The sequence below is a fragment of the Nasonia vitripennis genome (genome assembly GCF_009193385.2).
Source record: "Nasonia vitripennis strain AsymCx chromosome 1 unlocalized genomic scaffold, Nvit_psr_1.1 chr1_random0006, whole genome shotgun sequence".
In the NCBI taxonomy this organism is placed as follows: Eukaryota; Metazoa; Arthropoda; class Insecta; order Hymenoptera; family Pteromalidae; genus Nasonia; species Nasonia vitripennis.
This window is the reverse complement of record NW_022279593.1, coordinates 1,299,505-1,317,994: the sequence shown is the minus strand read 5'-3', so window position 1 is coordinate 1,317,994 and position 18,490 is coordinate 1,299,505. Positions and strand designations below refer to the sequence as shown.

The 18,490-nt window shown below is 39.9% G+C and overlaps 1 protein-coding gene across 2 annotated transcripts in view; it reads right to left on the bottom strand.

Annotated features, from left to right (window-relative positions):
* LOC100114125 (endonuclease III-like protein 1) overlaps nt 1-18,490 on the bottom strand; it is an 89,232-nt gene that overhangs the window by 54,360 nt on the left and 16,382 nt on the right. The window lies entirely within an intron of this gene.

The following is an 18,490-nucleotide window of genomic DNA, read 5'->3' as shown; positions in this document are numbered from 1 at the left end:
CCGTTAGTCGGTTCGTTTTTTGTTTGGGCTTGTTTTGCAGTGGTGAAATTTAATTGCGCGTGTGACGCACTTTGATTATTCGTGTTTTGATACTTATTGATACGCCCGCTTTGCTTGCATTCATATTCTATAGCGAGTCTAATAGCTTCGCCAAGCGATTTGGGATGATCGCTGCAAACTTGATGATCGAGAGGGGACCTAAGGTCAAATGAGAAGTGTTGTAACGCTTCACTGTTTGCCGTTCTTTTTTTGTATATACGATCATTATCATCAATGCTGGGAGCAGATTCGTAGATCGTAGTGAGTCTGTTAAGCAATTTTTCCGTTCTAATACCATAATCTCCGGCCTTTTCTCCTGACATCTGAGTGATCAATTTTAATTCACTCATAATCTCATCTGCCAGACCAATATTGCTATATTGCAAAATTAGATCTGACAGAAAATCGTGTATGGAGCTATAGTATAATAATCGCGCTACAAAGCTGTCCGCAGCTCTTCCCGATAATTTACTAGCCAACGACATAAAAATGTATTTGTCCGAGTCAGAGCCAAAATTCGCACGAACCTGCCTAATCGCCATACAGAACATATTTAATTTTTCCGGGGAACCATCAAAACTTGGTATTAGGTTTAAAGCTTGTGAAAGGGTCAAACCCCTTGTACATTGACAAATATCTGTAGGGACATTAAAAGAAATTTGTTCCGGATTTGTTACTCTATTAACGGGTGTTTCAATCTGTTGTAAATTATTTAAATCGTGTATTTCTGTCCGTTCAAATTATCTTGCATTTTAAAGGGCGTAAAATTCACATTGTTCTTTGGAATTTGATGTCACTCGAGGTTTCTATTATCAGTAAATTGCGTAAAATTTGATTCAAGGCTATTTCTATTTGCTGTTATTGTGTTATTATAATTCAACTGTGATTCGGGTGAATATTCCGGTGTGTATAAATATGGTTGTGCCATGTTGTGATCCCAAGTAATTTTCATATCCCTGTTTGCATTTGGATTTTGCCGACAAATTTGATATTATAAACGTATGTCGGGACGGTTGTAAAAGCTACATTTTGATGAGGGAAGATAGAATGGTGTGGTGCATGTATAGGAGTGCTTGCATTACGCATGTTGTCAAATGTGTGATTGTTTTGCGAATGAGTAATGGGATGGTGTTAAAGTTATGTAAGAGCGGGAGCGTGAATTTTGAATTTCGCGCCGTAGCGAGGGAGCACGTGCAGTTCAGTTCTGACAGCTCCTCTCGAGTTGATTACAAAAGCGCAAAATGTCAACTGATTACATTTTGCGCTTATGTACTTGCAATTACAAAGTGTGCATTTTGCGTGCGGTGTGCGGATTGTGTGAATTCTTCGAGTGTTGGAATTTCGGCCACGTGTGAGCTTCCTCGCCGTGTCGATCTCCACCCGGCGATTGCTACCTACGCGGCATTATGCGCTAAGGTGACAAATTGTTGTGGTGTATTAGTGATTGTGTTAGTATTCGGAAATGTAAAAGCACTTCCCTAATGTACTGATGTAGTGTGTGTGGTGGCTAAATTCGGAGATCTAATTGTCGCGGATTCATATTTTTGCGCGAACTGATCCCATTCTGTTTTTATCATTGGTTTCGGTGGGTTCGTCAATATTACTTTTTGAACTAGGGGATCTTGTTCATTTATAAAATTTGCCGGGTCAAGGTCATTTAGGCTATTATAGTGCGACGGTACCGTGCTTCTAGAGGGTGACCTCTTATTATTTAAATTGAAAATTCCCGAAAATGCTATGTTGTGTGTTTGACTGTATTAATAAAAAAATAAATTATGTTAATTATTTGTTTCTTGTTCAAACAACCCCGAAATATTTTACTCTCAACACTGCTTGACCGAATACTGTTTCTTCTTATTCAATTCACTTGTTGCAAAATTGTATAAATTGTCAAATTTTGTCCCTATTTCGATCTGAAATTCAGAGCGTTGAAACAGGCTGTCTATTAATAGTGACGTTTCTCTTTGACTAAATTCGTGTAGAAAAGACAGCTTATCAATCTTTTTGTAAACAGTTCTCAACTCCTCTAAGAGTTGATTTTTCTGTTTATTAGCTTTTGCAAGTATGCTCTTTTTCAGCTACGTTTATTTTTGTTCTTATTTATATCACAAGTATCGCCACTCATAGAATAAAAATACACTTGTGCGCGGTGAGAATAATCTGACTTAAGCAGATCGAGGGATAGGCCGCAATTAATTTGGCCCAGGAGTGATGACCGCTAAAACAGCAGATCGAGGGAAGGCCGCTACAAAGCAGACCGTTAGGTGGTGAGAGATGACCGCTAAAAACAGCAGATCGAGGAATAAGGCGCTACTGAGCAGGCTTGAGGATGGGATAGTGTTATTTTATTTAGAGTGTGCGTGAGCTATGTGCGTAAAAATAAGAATTCTTTCTTTTTGTTAAAAAAAAAATTACTGTTACGGTATACTTTTAATGTTTCGACTCTGAATTTCATGCGCAATCCGATTTCCCAGTACACGGTGTTATATATATTTTTTTAATTTAAAGAAATGCACCTACTGCAAAAATTCTAATAGAGTCTAAATGTTTCACAGTCTCATTCCGTTCATGATCAATTGCTTTTCCGTTTAATTTGAAAAAAATTTTTTTTTTATATTATGAATATTTCCTCTCGACTGTGTAGATTTCTTTTTCGTTTGGTTCTGTCCTCTCCTTAGTGTAGTATTAAAAAAAATCCTTTTCCTTTTATATTATATCCTCCTCGATTTCCTTGTAAGATTTCTACATACACTATTTGCTTGTTAAATGGCGTTGTGGCGTTTGGAATATTTTCTTCTTGATTGTAAAAAAATTTTTTTGACACCTTTAACTACGACACCACAAGGGATGCCATCTGTAACGCGGGATAGTCGGGAATTAGGATGGTCGTAGCGTTCGTAGGATGGGCCTAGGAACTTGAAGAAGGTGCAAGAAAGTCTTCACTGAGTGTAGTGAATGGTCTTTATTAAAGGATAGTGAGAGAGAGAGGTGTGTCAGATAGTGTGATTCCCGTAGAACTGAGCCGCGAGCTGGTCGCGCACGGTTAATTAAGCCTGCCACTGCACATCGGCATGCAGTGATAAGGCGGGTGTAAGGTGTCATCGGTTCGTCCGAGCTCGCGATGCCCTTTCGCTGTTGCCATGCTGCGCTACACGTATGCACGCTAGTGTGCGTACGTGACAATAGTTAGATATCATTAATGCTGAGTTTTTTCTTTTATTCATTTCATTAAACTTATAAATCTCGTTAAAAGCTAGCGTATAAATGATGGGTAAGAAACGACCACTTTCCCAAAAAACGTTGCATCCCCACCGGTGTTACATACAGGGCGCATCGCGTGCGCTCAACCGACGGATTTTCGTATGTATAATATGTATATATATTATAATAGCTGCGCGCTTCGCGCGAATAAATGCCGACCTCGTATAATACTTATTATCGTGTCGTGTCCTCGCCTTTTCTCGGCCCTGTTTACTACATCTCGCCGAAGTTATATCGCGGCGTCGTCGGCATTATTCTCATCATTTCATCTCTCGTCGTCATTATTTGTCTCTCACGATATTTTCGATGTACTTTAAACTTAAAAATTGTGAAATGCTCACTTTCTTTCACATTCTTAAAATACTAAAAACTAATAAGATTAGTTATTATAAAGTAAATCCATCGATACCCTTCCTACTAGAATGCAGTGTATACTAAGATATAGCAAACTCGACAAATTCAATATTTAATTGAATTAATAAGAATAAGGAACGACAACGTAAGGCGAAGTAAACATAAAAACATAATTAAACTAGAAGTAAAATCAGTTAGGAAAATCAACAATAATAGTAAATTCACGTAAAATAATAAAGATAAAATAGAACACCGAGATGTATACACACAGTACGACTCTACGGCAAGAGACGAAGCGAAGCACACCGATACGCACACATACATTGCAGTTCTACAGCGGAGGCTCAATGCTAAGCGAGGCACACCAATATGCACGCACACCTTACGACTCCACGGCGAGAGATCAAGCGAAGCACACCGATACGCACACATACATTGCAGTTCTACAGCGGAGGCTCAAAGCTAAGCGAGGTACATCAATATGCACACACACACATTGCAGCCCTACAGCGGAGGCACAAAGCTAAGCGAAGCACACCGATATGCGCACACATCTCGGCTCCACGGTGGGAACACAGCAGACGCAAGTAGAGAGAAAAAAAAACAAGAGGCCTACTGTACATCATGGACCGCGCATACCCGAAAGCGATACACGTGCAATGAAGAGAGGACACGGAGCGCGCAACGCTATCGGCAAGTGACACATCGGCAAGTCACGCGCGCTGGAAGCTCGAGGAGCCGCCAAAGAGGACACCGCGCAAGTCGGCTCACAATGCACAGAGGAAGCTTCTATGAGTCTGCAGATAAAGAAGGTAAATCAGAGGCGAGTTCGACAGGAGAAGAGCACGAGGGGACTCGATGTACTAGAGAAGAGGATTTTTACTCTGGTTTTCTGATTGGCCCTCTCTACAACGTCACATGCATAAAAAGCTCCAAATAAGGCAAGAAGCTGCATCTAGGCCTCCTAATTGGCCAAACACCCACCCCGCCGAGGAGACGAAAATCGGAGATCGCCTCTCTTACGAGAGCATAAACGATCCCAGCAACAGGCCTCACATCGTCAGTCTGCTTCAAAAATCGTTGCCACGCGAAAGCTCTGCCCGAGCCCGGTCCGGTATAACATCTTAGAACTTAGAATATTTTCAACAGTACGGGACTTAGGAAAATTCACATCCGGGACTTATAATATTTCAACTAGCAAAAAGACTTCGAAAACTTCTATCATTTAAATTTGAATAATTTGCAGTCGTAGAACGTTTACATTGTGGTTCCTTGTTTTCGATAAATAATTCAAAAGTTTTTGATAGTTGCGAGCGAGCGTTATCTAAATTCTGTGGCAAATTGAATAAACTGCATTAAAATTTAAATCGCGAGTGAATAATTAACCCTAGAGCTCCTGATCCCTGTTGCCCCGTTCAAATCGAAACCATCCGCTTCGGAAGCTGAGCCAAAGCCACTGAGAGGACGTGCTGGAAGCAGAGCAGGCCCATCGCAGAAATAAAGGAAAAGGTAAGTGATTTTAATTAAATAGGCTGCATGCCTGTATCGCGCACTTCTCTCTTTCTCTCTCATAATTAGAGACTCAATTAGCCCACCATATTCGCGATAACGACATTACAATTAGAGTAACGTGCTTACCACAAATCTCTCGGAAGTTTACGGAATCAACGTTAAAGAGTTTAATTAAAATCAGTGCGTATAAAGAAAACAGTGCAATTTCGAAAGATTTTCCGGCGACTACTGGAGGTCGTTCTACTAAACAGATCGCGAAGGTAGTCAAGCACCGACGGCGCTCAGCTTCGCGCTCTGAAGCTTTGTCCTCGTCCGTGCTTATGAAAGCAAAATAACCCGTAGAGTTACTGTCCGGTGACAGCTTTCAATAGCTTAGAACATAACAAAATCATACCGGGGGTAAAAAATTTTACCACGTTATAGAGGACACTTAATAGGATATATTTACAAAATTACAGCAATTTCTAAAAATATCAATTTTTTGAGTGAACTACCTTAAGGCCGTGCCATGAAGATCAACTTATGATGCGTGTATCGTACGAAATTTTATAGCAATGACTAGCATAAATCCGCTGTCACGCCTATCCGTGGCATTAGCAGACCTTTTTTGCACCGTGAGGTTAGCGCCCAAACGTAGCGAGGGCGATATGCACGGTGCAATAAAGGACTACTTACGCCACGGATAGGCGTGACATAAATGCGGATTTATGCCATGCAGTGCTATAAAATGATTTTTTAAAATCACTAAAATGTAGTAAAATTACATGAGGTTCCAACCCCACGTATAGCAATTTTACTACTCTCAGCTACGTAAAATTACAAAAATCTAGCAATTTTACTATTCTTATAGTAAAATTGCTCCGCCCAGCGTAGGTCGGATTAGTGTATTCTCTTAGCGTAGTAATTTTACAGGGGTCAGTGTGAAAATACTACCGCCGTTGTAAAATCACAGCGCGCAAAATAGCAAAATTACTACCCGCGTGAAAATATTATATGAGATCTCATATGAGATCTCATGTAGATCTCATGTAGTTCTCATATAGATCTCATATGACTGAAATTCGTACTGAGATCTATATGAGATTTATATGAGATGTATATAAGATCTACGTGAGATCTCATATGCTATCTCATATAGATCTCATATAGATCTCATATAGATCTCATGTAGATCTCAGTACGAATTTCAGTGATATGAGATATCATATGAGACCTCATATAATATTTTTACGCGGGTATATACCATTGTGAATTTACTTATACTGTTGTAAATTTACTATGCTGGACTTAGGACGGATTGGTTTACTACTGGGTTAGTAATATTACGACAAAATTTATAACAATGTAACCCTGAAAATATGCCGACCCGCGGACGAGCATAAATGTAGCGCGCTATTTTCAAACTGGGATTCACAACTGCAGTTAAGAGAACAGTAAGAGCAGTGCGTTTTTTGCGACTTCTATAGGGCTTGATCACGACCAGCTTAACCTATAAGCTTATTGCTTAGTTTATATACGAACGAAAAGCAATTCGCTTGTATAAGCTTTATGAGCTCTCACTTTCATTGCTTCCTGCTTTACTGAGGCTGTCTTAAAGCCATACGTGAATATAATTATCAAATTTTGAGTGGTTAGATAAATATATGGTTAAAAAATAATCTCGAGTAGTGCGACAAACTCGAGTAACTCAAAAGATTCGAGTAACCCGAAAAATTCGAGTAGCTCGGAAAATTCGAGTAGTTCGAAATATTCGAGTAACTTGACTCGACTCGGTACTCGACTCGAGCTCGTCGAAATTTGATTTTTCGGAGCTCGTAAATCTGTCAGCAGCGGTGCTTTTCCTTTTCAATAAAAATCCAAGCCCAGTCTCAGAATTAAAAAAAAACATAGTGCTCTGAATTTTGGAGAGGTATCGAGTTAGTTTGATATCTTGAATGTCAGGCGTTCTTGGCCTGACTCGAACGTTCCTTTTTAAACGTCATCAACAATTCTCTGGGTTTGAGAGCAAAATCTGCCGAATAATTGAGTGTGTATGCTAAGTTTGTATTGTAAAAGAATTTTAAAGCATTATTTTCATTAGTGCTTTAGAAAAAAAATTACTTGATTGTTAATTTTTAGATATAAGTTACAATTTTCAGAACCATAATCTAGTAAGCGGCCAGTTTGAACGGCAATTAGGACAATTTAAACGCGTGCTCATTGTGCAAATAAAAAGTATAATCCATACAAATTCTTTACGTGACAGATCGTGTAAGAAGTTTATTCGGGCTGCTGGTCAACTTGCCAACCTCTCCTACATCCTGCTGCGAATCCTTTTCCATCGGCGCGATCCCATACTACTCCTACTCAGTGAATTTGCTCTCTACCTTCTAATCAGCTTGTTTTTGACGAAGTGAGTTGTTTCATTTTAAATTTTCAATATTTTTTAAGTATCAAACGAATTGCAACGAGTGTTCAAAGACACCCGTTTGTGTATGATTTACTCCTTCATCTCAACCTCTTAATTAACATGCAGTCGTCAATACAGAAGATGAATACGCAAGATCCGTTACATAGCCCAGTACCGAAGTGGCCAACAAGGTTGAACTCAGCGACTTTGCAGATACCGTAACCAAAGGTTGCTGTTCAATAGTTTAACGCGAAGATGCAAACGTCTGCTCAAGCCACAGCTAGCCATCGCAACTATGCTGCAGAAGTTTTCTACAAGCATCATTATAGGAAACGATAATGATGTTCGAGATGATCAGTTGGCTACACCCGGACGTAAGAAAATCGGTACGGGGAGACGCAGCTCATGTTAAACTGCTATAAAAGCAAATTTCTAGTTCGTCAGCTAACACCTGCAAAGCTCTAGCAGACTTGCAATACGACAAAGACAAACGCACACTCACACTTGAGCAAAAAATTCATGCGTAATTGGCATAGCTATAACACTGTCAGTCATAAATCGATGAACTTTTCATTTAACTTGATCCTGTAAGTGATTTATAATGAAAATAAAATTTGTAATAAAGAATAAATGTTTTATAATGAATGTAGAGGTCAGCCAGGTAAGACCTATAAAATTTGAATTTAATTGTTCATCCATAAAATTATAAAATTAATTTTTTGTAGCTCCAAAACCTGCCAAAAGTAGCACTACCCGTATTTTATTAAAATCCGAGAATAGTTGTTTAGATCTTGTAAATCAGCCAGGAGCGGTGCTTTTTCTTTGTTTATAAAGATCCAAGCACAGTTTCTAGCGAAATGTCTATAGATCGCTTAAGCAGCGATCTCAGAGCTTTCACGAATGAGTGCGTATTAAAAATTGATTATTTGGAGCTTGTAAATCAATCAGCTGTTCTGCTTTTTCTTTGTTTATAAAAATCCAAGCACAGTTTCCAACGAAATGTCAGTAGATCACTCGAGCTGCGATCTCGGAGCTTTCGCGAAAGAGTGCACATTGAAATTTCATTTTCCAGAACTTGTAAATCGGCCAGGAGCGCTGCTTTCCTGTTCAATAAAAATCCAAGCACAGTTTTTAGCGAAATATCTATAGATCGCTTAAGCAGCGATCTCTGAGCTTTTGCGAATGAGTGCGTATTAAAAATTGATTATTTGGAGCTTGTAAATCAGTCAGCAGTGCTGCTTTTTCTTTGTTTATAAAACGCAAGCCCAGTTTTTATCGAAATGTCGATAGATCGCTTAAGCAGCGATCTCTGAGCTTTCGCGAATGAGTGCGTATTAAAAATTGATTATTTGGAGCTTGTAAATCAGTCAGCAGTGCTGCTTTTTCTTTGTTTATAAAAATCCAAGCACAGTTTCTAGCAAAATGTCGATAGATCACTCGAGCAACGATCTTGGAGCTTTCGCAAATGTGTGCGTATTAAAAATTGATTATTTGGAGCTTGTAAATCAGTCAGCAGTGCTGCTTTTTCTTTGTTTATAAAAATCCAAGCACAGTTTCTAGCAAAATGTCGATAGATCACTCGAGCAGCAATCTCTGAGCTTTCGCGAATGTGTGCGTATTAAAAATTGATTATTTGGAGCTTGTAAATCAGTCAGCAGTGCTGCTTTTTCTTTGTTTATAAAAATCCAAGCACAGTTTCTAGCAAAATGTCGATAGATCACTCGAGCAACGATCTTGGAGCTTTCGGAAATGAGTGCGTATTAAAAATTGATTATTTGGAGCATGTAAATCAGTCAGCAGCACTGCTTTTTCTCCGTTTATAATAATCCAAGCCCAGTTCTTAACGAAATGTCAGTAGATCACTCGAGCAGCAATCTTGGAGCTTTCGAGAAAGAGTGCACATTGAAATTTCATTTTCCAGAACTTGTAAATCGGCCAGGAGCGCTCCTTTCCTGTTCAATAAAAATCCAAGCACAGTTTTTAGCGAAATATCTATAGATCGCTTAAGCAGCGATCTCTGAGCTTTCGCGAATGAGTGCGTATTAAAAATTGATTATTTGGAGCTTGTAAATCAGTCAGCAGTGCTGCTTTTCTTTGGTTACAAAAACGCAAGCACAGTTTCTAGCAAAATGTCGATAGATCGCTTAAGCAGCGATCTCTGAGCTTTCGCGAATGAGTGCGTATTAAAAATTGATTATTTGGAGCTTGTAAATCAGTCAGCAGTGCTGCTTTTTCTTTGTTTATAAAAATCCAAGCACAGTTTTTAGCAAAATGTCGATAGATCACTCGAGCAGCAATCTCTGAGCTTACGCGAATGAGTGCGTATTAAAAATTGATTATTTGGAGCTTGTAAATCAATCAGCTGTTCTGCTTTTTCTTTGTTTATAATAATCCAAGCCCAGTTCTTAAAGAAATGTCAGTAGATCACTCGAGCAGCAATCTTGGAGCTTTCGCGATCCAAGCCCAGTTTTTAGCGAAATGTCTATAGATCGCTTAGGCAGCGATCTCTGAGCTTTCGCGAATGTGTGCGTATTAAAAATTGATTATTTGGAGATTGTAAATCAGTCAGCAGTGCTGCTTTTTCTTTGTTTATAAAAATCCAAGCCCAGTTTCTAGCGAAATGTCGATAGATCACTCGAGCAACGATCTTGGAGCTTTCGCAAATGTGTGCGTATTAAAAATTGATTATTTGGAGCTTGTAAATCAGTCAGCAGTGCTGCTTTTTCTTTGTTTATAAAAATCCAAGCACAGTTTCTAGCAAAATGTCGATAGATCACTCGAGCAACGATCTTGGAGCTTTCGGAAATGAGTGCGTATTAAAAATTGATTATTTGGAGCATGTAAATCAGCCAGGAGCGGTGCTTTTTCTTTGTTTATAAAGATCCAAGCACAGTTTCTAGCGAAATGTCTATAGATCGCTTAAGCAGCGATCTCTGAGCTTTCACGAATGAGTGCGTATTAAAAATTGATTATTTGGAGCTTGTAAATCAGTCAGCAGTGCTGCTTTTTCTTTGTTTATAAAAATCCAAGCACAGTTTCTAGCAAAATGTCGATAGATCACTCGAGCAACGATCTTGAAGCTTTCGCAAATGAGTGCGTATTAAAAATTGATTATTTGGAGCATGTAAATCAGTCAGCAGCACTGCTTTTTCTCCGTTTATAATAATCCAAGCCCAGTTCTTAACGAAATGTCAGTAGATCACTCGAGCAGCAATCTTGGAGCTTTCGAGAAAGAGTGCACATTGAAATTTCATTTTCCAGAACTTGTAAATCGGCCAGGAGCGCTCCTTTCCTGTTCAATAAAAATCCAAGCACAGTTTTTAGCGAAATATCTATAGATCGCTTAAGCAGCGATCTCTGAGCTTTCGCGAATGAGTGCGTATTAAAAATTGATTATTTGGAGCTTGTAAATCAGTCAGCAGTGCTGCTTTTCTTTGTTTATAAAAATCCAAGCACAGTTTTTAGCAAAATGTCGATAGATCACTCGAGCAGCAATCTCTGAGCTTTCGCGAATGTGTGCGTATTAAAAATTGATTATTTGGAGCTTGTAAATCAGTCAGCAGTGCTGCTTTTTCTTTGTTTATAAAAATCCAAGCACAGTTTCTAGCAAAATGTCGATAGATCACTCGAGCAACGATCTTGGAGCTTTCGCAAATGTGTGCGTATTAAAAATTGATTATTTGGAGCTTGTAAATCAGTCAGCAGTGCTGCTTTTTCTTTGTTTATAAAAATCCAAGCACAGTTTCTAGCAAAATGTCGATAGATCACTCGAGCAACGATCTTGGAGCTTTCGGAAATGAGTGCGTATTAAAAATTGATTATTTGGAGCATGTAAATCAGCCAGGAGCGGTGCTTTTTCTTTGTTTATAAAGATCCAAGCACAGTTTCTAGCGAAATGTCTATAGATCGCTTAAGCAGCGATCTCTGAGCTTTCACGAATGAGTGCGTATTAAAAATTGATTATTTGGAGCTTGTAAATCAGTCAGCAGTGCTGCTTTTTCTTTGTTTATAAAAATCCAAGCACAGTTTCTAGCAAAATGTCGATAGATCACTCGAGCAACGATCTTGGAGCTTTCGCAAATGAGTGCGTATTAAAAATTGATTATTTGGAGCATGTAAATCAGTCAGCAGCACTGCTTTTTCTCCGTTTATAATAATCCAAGCCCAGTTCTTAACGAAATGTCAGTAGATCACTCGAGCAGCAATCTTGGAGCTTTCGAGAAAGAGTGCACATTGAAATTTCATTTTCCAGAACTTGTAAATCGGCCAGGAGCGCTCCTTTCCTGTTCAATAAAAATCCAAGCACAGTTTTTAGCGAAATATCTATAGATCGCTTAAGCAGCGATCTCTGAGCTTTCGCGAATGAGTGCGTATTAAAAATTGATTATTTGGAGCTTGTAAATCAGTCAGCAGTGCTGCTTTTCTTTGTTTATAAAAATCCAAGCACAGTTTTTAGCAAAATGTCGATAGATCACTCGAGCAGCAATCTCTGAGCTTTCGCGAATGTGTGCGTATTAAAAATTGATTATTTGGAGCTTGTAAATCAGTCAGCAGTGCTGCTTTTTCTTTGTTTATAAAAATCCAAGCACAGTTTCTAGCAAAATGTCGATAGATCACTCGAGCAACGATCTTGGAGCTTTCGGAAATGAGTGCGTATTAAAAATTGATTATTTGGAGCATGTAAATCAGTCAGCAGCACTGCTTTTTCTCCGTTTATAATAATCCAAGCCCAGTTCTTAACGAAATGTCAGTAGATCACTCGAGCAGCAATCTTGGAGCTTTCGAGAAAGAGTGCACATTGAAATTTCATTTTCCAGAACTTGTAAATCGGCCAGGAGCGCTCCTTTCCTGTTCAATAAAAATCCAAGCACAGTTTTTAGCGAAATATCTATAGATCGCTTAAGCAGCGATCTCTGAGCTTTCGCGAATGAGTGCGTATTAAAAATTGATTATTTGGAGCTTGTAAATCAGTCAGCTGCACTGCTTTTCTTTGGTTACAAAAACGCAAGCACAGTTTCTAGCAAAATGTCGATAGATCGCTTAAGCAGCGATCTCTGAGCTTTCGCGAATGAGTGCGTATTAAAAATTGATTATTTGGAGCTTGTAAATCAGTCAGCAGTGCTGCTTTTTCTTTGTTTATAAAAATCCAAGCACAGTTTTTAGCAAAATGTCGATAGATCACTCGAGCAGCAATCTCTGAGCTTACGCGAATGAGTGCGTATTAAAAATTGATTATTTGGAGCTTGTAAATCAATCAGCTGTTCTGCTTTTTCTTTGTTTATAATAATCCAAGCCCAGTTCTTAAAGAAATGTCAGTAGATCACTCGAGCAGCAATCTTGGAGCTTTCGCGATCCAAGCCCAGTTTTTAGCGAAATGTCTATAGATCGCTTAGGCAGCGATCTCTGAGCTTTCGCGAATGTGTGCGTATTAAAAATTGATTATTTGGAGATTGTAAATCAGTCAGCAGTGCTGCTTTTTCTTTGTTTATAAAAATCCAAGCCCAGTTTCTAGCGAAATGTCGATAGATCGCTTAAGCAGCGATCTCTGAGCTTTCGCGAGTGAGTGCGTATTAAAAATTGATTATTTGGAGCTTGTAAATCAGTCAGCAGTGCTGCTTTTTCTTGTTTTATAAAAATCCAAGCCCAGTTTCTAGCGAAGTGTCGATAGATCACTTAAGCAGCGCGTTCGTAGCTTTCGCGGAAAAGTGCGCATTTAAAATTGATTTTTCAGACCTTGTAAATCGGTCAGCAGCGGCGCAACCCGTTGTTTATGTAAATCGGAATACAGCTTCTCGTGAAACGTCCGTAGATTGCTGGAGCTTCTCTCTTGGAGCTTTTGCGAAATCGTGCGCATCAAAAATGATTTTTTTAGAGTTGTCTAAGCGATCAAAAGCGTTGCTTTTCCTATGTTAATGAAATCGGTGCCCATTTTATAGCGAAACTTTCGTAGATTACTGGAGCAGTGCTCTCAGAGCTCTCGTGAGAGTGCGCATTTATATTTAATATTTTAGAACTTGTTAATCGGTTAGAACCGGTGCTACTCGTTGTTCATTAAAATTCGAGAACAGTTTCACGCGTAATGTCAGTCGAACGCTGGAGCTGCTGTCTCGGAGCTTTTGCGAGAATATTCGCGTAAAAATCGATTTTTGAGAGTTTGAAAATTCGCTAGAAGTGGCGCTATTCCTGTCTTATCGATATCTGACTATTGTTTGAGATGAGCAGATGACGCGGCGCTTAGATTATCCTGGGGAATGCTTACGAGGCCGGAAGCCGTTGTTGGAGTGTGGTCATCGCAAAGTCTTTGGCGCATTGTTTATGCTTGAGGGGATTTATATGAGAAGCAGAAGAACTCGCCGGCTACTAGTATTTCTGACGTCTGAAGCACCTTGTCCGCTGAGTGGAGATTGTCTAGCTGCTGCATTGGCAGGGCATGTGTCGTAAGTCGCTTCTCATCCTAAAGATACTTTTCTTTCCACTGCGCGACGGCCAACATGCCTAGAAAATCTGCTGAGCAAACGCTGCGTCTGATAGGACCGTGAAAATCAAGAAATTCCAATGCTGTTGCTGATCGACACAATTAACCAGATGATTACCGACGAGCAGGCCGCAGGGCACATGAATACCGGCGACAAAATTTATGTGTTCGTCCAAACCTCGGAGGAGTTATCTAGGACGGTGGGAAAAACTATCACCTGTACGTAGAATGAAATTTATTTACCGCGGATGCGCCCTTTTATAATTTAAAGTTTGTTTTACGTACACGAAAACATATGCTCAATAATGCTAATAATTCGCTCTCTTTTGCTCTCTGAATTATTTTCCTAACCTAACTTGTTCACATTTTCCGACACCCTTGCACGACCGCTAATGCGGAGACAGAGGGCTCGCTTTTTATGCAAAGCTCCAGCGGGCAATAATTCATGCATTTTGCAATAATATTTTTTAAACTTTCAGTTCACCAAGTAATCGACAGTTACAACCGTTACCGGGAGAAGTTTGACGCGGTGAACGCGAAGGTTAAATACCTTAAGAAAGGTGCGAGCCAATTGACTTTAGACGAGATTGGGATTTACAAAATATTCAAGAAAACTAAATACTATTTATGAGGCAAAGATATATTTTTGATTGTATAATTCTATTTGATTATTATAAAGTATGATTTTGAATAAAATAAATTAAACTTTTGCAGGGAAACCGGCGCACGAGGTACTTCTCTACTTCTTGGTGCTTCAATGGTGATTTTCTGCATATCAATTATTCGGTTTTGCATCCCCTTTTTTGCTTCATGAAGTAAAACGTCACAATGATTTATAAATAAAATGTTTTCACGAAAGTGTGCGCATCAGAACTTGATTTTTTAGAGTCTGTAAAGCGGTTAGGTGCGTTGATTTTGTTTTGTTGATAATGCGTGCCCACTTTATAGCGAAACGTTAGTAGATCGCTGGAGCAACGCTCTCGGAGCTTTCGCAAAAGTGTGCGAATCAAAATTTTTTTCTCAGAGTTTGTAAAGCGTTCGGGACCGGCGCTTTCTCTTTGTTATCAAACAACCGAGCCCAGTTTCTAGCGAAGCGACCGTAGATTGCTGGAGCAGCGCTATCGGAGCTTTCGCGAAAGTGTGCGCAATAAAAATTGTTTTCTCAGAGTTTGTAAAGCGGTCAGGAGCGGTCCTTTCCCTTTGTTATTAAACATCCGACTCTGGTTTCTAGCGAAGCGTCCATAGATTGCTGGACCAGCGCTCTCGGAGCTTTCGCGAAAATGTGCGCATCAAAACTTGATTTTTTAGAGTCTGCAAAACGGTTAGGTACGGTGCTTTTGCTTTGTTAATAAAAATGCGAGCCCAGTTTATAGCGAAACGTTAGTAGATCGCTGGAGCAGCGCTCTCGGAGCATTCGCGAGAGTGTGCGCATCAAGAATCGATTATTTAGAGCTCGTGAATAAACATCCGAGCCCAGTTTCTAGCGAAGCGTCCGCAGTTCGCTGGAGTACCGCTCTAGGAGCTTTTGCAAGGCATCTTTTTTAAAAATTATGCCTTTAGAGCTCGCAAATCGACAAAAGCGGTGCTACGCCTTGTTCAATAAAGCCCGAGCACAGATTCTTGCGAATCGTTGGTAGATCGCTAGAGAAGCGCTCTTGATGCTTTCGCAAGGCAGCTCGCGAATTAGCTGAAGCGGCGCTTACCCCTCGTTTATCAAAGCTCGAGCACAGTATCTTGTGAAATGTCAGTAGATCGCTGAAGCAGTTGTCTCGGAGCTTTCGCAAGAAAATTCTTGTTAAAAATCGATTCTTCAGAGCTTGAAAATCTGTCATAAGTGTCGCTATTAGCATGTCGGAGTCTAAAGCACCTTTGCCACTGAGTGCAAGATTGTTTACCTGCTGCACCAACAGGGCATATGCCAACTTTCGTGCTACACGGACGTCGGATCGCTTATTGACAAGTTCTTCCTGTCTGCAGATGAACCAGAGCTTGCAGCCGCTGCCAGAAACTTAGCGGTACTCGCAACACCTTCGCTCTTCTCTGAAGAAGTCTCTTTCAAGGTAAGCTTTCTCATAGAGCTTGCAAGCTTGCCCTTCACGTTTGACTCGAGATTGAGAGCTTGGAGGAAATTTTTCCTGGGAGCTGCGAGAAGAGCTACTAAAGACGGCGGTGAGCGCTTTGGTCGAGGCTCCTGGATTACCGGTCCTATTGTTCCAAAATCACGTTTTCGACGGGCAACGTCAGCAAGAAAGACTTGCTCCCAAAATTATCTTTGGCAATTAGCAATATTCACAACTTCGCCGTGAACACTAGCACATTTGACGTCTTCGCCGCAGAGTAGCACGTGAAATGGGCTAATTAATCTAAAATATAAAAAAGGAACAGTATGTACAATTTTATTGAAGATCTATGGACGTTCGAATATGTCGGACTTTTTGTTTCTTTTTGTTTAGTTGGTTTCTAGATAAATATATAGTCATGTGCTCCCTGATTTGACGTTTTTGCAACGCGTATCTTGCTAATGTGCTATCATTTTCGCAAATGTGAATTGTTTAAATTTATGTAAATAGTGTAAATAGTAATACTAATTGATGTAACTTGTGTAAGAAAGAGAGCTGAAAACGTGATTTATTATGAATCGTGATCAGATTCACACGGCGATGTTCCGGTGCCTCTGTGCGCAAAATAATAACGTTTTGAATGCTAGCCGGATGTTCTTGGAACAATATCCACATGTTCAGCCTCAACCATCTCGAACTTCGTACTACAGGTTGGTTAATAATTCTTATTAAGGAAATAGCTAAAAAATATTGCCCTAGTAAAAAAAAATTGGGTTATGATAGACTTCTTGAAAGAGTGCGTCAGCATGGCGTGATCAAGGTGGAGCAACGTCGACGCGTATAGCCTGTGCGGGGTGATCAAAACTTGAGTGATCGTATTAATCAGGCTCTAACGGACAATCCTCGTTTAAGTTTAAGGGCCTTAGCACGACAATTCAGTACGTAATCCGCATTTTCTATATAATATGCGCTTACTTTTTACCCTTTCTGCTCCTTCTAAGCGAGTGTTAGTGAGCAATCAGTATTGTTTGGATTTATTTTTATACTTAATTCAATTTTTATATTTAGATGTATCGAAAGAATCTGTACGAAGAATTGTAAGAGTCACCAGACGCCCGTACAAGCCCACGAAGGTGCAAAAAGTTTTCCAACGTGACCACGAAAGACGCCAGGCATACTGCGAATGGGGTCTGCGACAGTTGGCGAGAAATCCACTTTTCTTTAGACGAGTTTGCTTCAGCGATGAATCCACATTCACCAATAACGGACCAATTAATAAGCAAGTTACAAGGATGTGGTCCGAGCAAAACCCGCATTGGCTTATAGAAAATGACAGGCAGCATAGGTGAGTAAGTTCACGTTAAAGGCAAACGTCAATCAGACTTCCATTTTACAATTTTTCACATATTTATTAAGGTGGAAGTTCAACGTATGGATCGGGATTGTCGGAGATCGGATTATAGGTCCGATATTTTATAATGAAAATTTGTGTATATTGCTAAGCCTCGCTATCAGTTGTAAAATCTGTAATTATTATAGGAAAAAACAATAAAGTAGATTACCTTTTTAGTAAGAAACACTGCGTCGATTATAACCGATTTTTCGAACTCTGAAAAATCAGTTTTTTTCACGAAACAACTTTTTCACGAAAGCTCCAAAACGACTGCTCCAGCGATTTACCGACGTTTTGCGAGCAACAGTGCTCAGGCTTCAATGAGCGAAGGGTAGCAGTGCTCCTGCCGATTCTTAATCTCTTTAAAGACAATTTTACCACGAACCGCCTCCGAGAGCGGTGCTCCAGCGAACTGCGGACGCTTCGCTAGAAACTGGGCTCGGATGTTTATTCACGAGCTCTAAATAATCGATTCTTGATGCGCACACTTTCGCGAAAGCTCCGACAGCGCTGCTGCAGCGATCTACCGACGTTTCGCTATAAAGTAGGCTCGGATTTTCATTGAAAGGGTACAGCACCGCTGGGCAAGAAACACGACTTGAGCTTTGATTAGCGAGGGGTAGCGCTGCTCCTGTTGATTCTTGAGCTCTAAAAAAAACATTTTTAAGCGAGCTGCCTCGCAAAAGCTCCTAGAGCGGTACTCCAGTGATCTACGGATGCTTCGCTAGAAACTGGGCTCGAATTTTTATCAATGAAGGAAAAGCACCGCTGCTGACCGATTCAGAAGCTCTGATAAATCAATTTTCATTGTGCACTCTTTTGCGAAAGCTACGAACGCGCTGCTTAAGCGATCTATCGACATTTCGCTAGAAACTGGGGTTGGATTTTTATTAAAGGAAAAGCACCGATCCTAGCCGATTTACAAGCTCTAAATAATCAATTTTTGGTACGCATATTTATGCGAAAGCTCCGAGATCGCTGCTCCAGCGCTCCACCGACGTTTCGCT